General features: G+C 55.0%; 1 protein-coding gene across 1 annotated transcript in view; it reads left to right on the plus strand.

The window, feature by feature from the left end:
* LOC103898191 (lysine-specific demethylase 6B) overlaps positions 1-580 on the plus strand; it is a 6,165-nt gene that overhangs the window by 4,283 nt on the left and 1,302 nt on the right. The gene's annotated exons all lie outside the window — the stretch shown is intronic.

Consider the following 580-nt stretch of genomic DNA (forward strand, 5'->3'; position numbering starts at 1 on the left):
CGCCCTCGCCGAGCCGGGCGAGCGGCCACTCGGGCTGCGCCCTCCGCCGCCCGAGGAGGGACGGAGGGATGGCAGCGGGAGTGCGAAGCATTTCCCGAAAGGGCCGGGGAAACCAGCGAGTTAACTCTGTTTGCTTGCCTTATCTTCCATATTGGGCTATGTTTTGAGCTTTAAGCTCAGAGCGAGGGAAAAAAAATCCACGTCCAGTTACTTAAGCAAAAGCCTTTCCCGCCTGATGCGAGCCTAGGAGGGGCTGTGCTGCTGCACAGAGCAATCCTGCCTACAACTCGCCGTGCTTTGGCCTTCCCAGGAGAAATCGCGGCCGAACTTCTCTTCAGCTCCGGGAGCAGTTTTAAAGTTAAAAACTCCCTTTTTTTAAAATGTCTTCCTCCCCCCTCCCTCCCCACGCTGTGCAAACGCTTTGGACGCAGAAAATGACGTTTTGGCAAAGTGACACTTTCCTCTGGGCTAGTGGGAGAATCTGTTTACAAGCTCGGCGGACCTTAGACCTTTGTGCCAGATGAAGAGGCCTTGGAGGTTTGCAGAGTTTGTAAACCTACTGTTTCTGCATTCCCCCCCC

The sequence above is a fragment of the Aptenodytes forsteri genome, unplaced genomic scaffold, assembly GCF_000699145.1.
Source record: "Aptenodytes forsteri isolate BGI_AS27 unplaced genomic scaffold, ASM69914v1 Scaffold130, whole genome shotgun sequence".
Lineage (NCBI taxonomy): Eukaryota > Metazoa > Chordata > Aves > Sphenisciformes > Spheniscidae > Aptenodytes > Aptenodytes forsteri.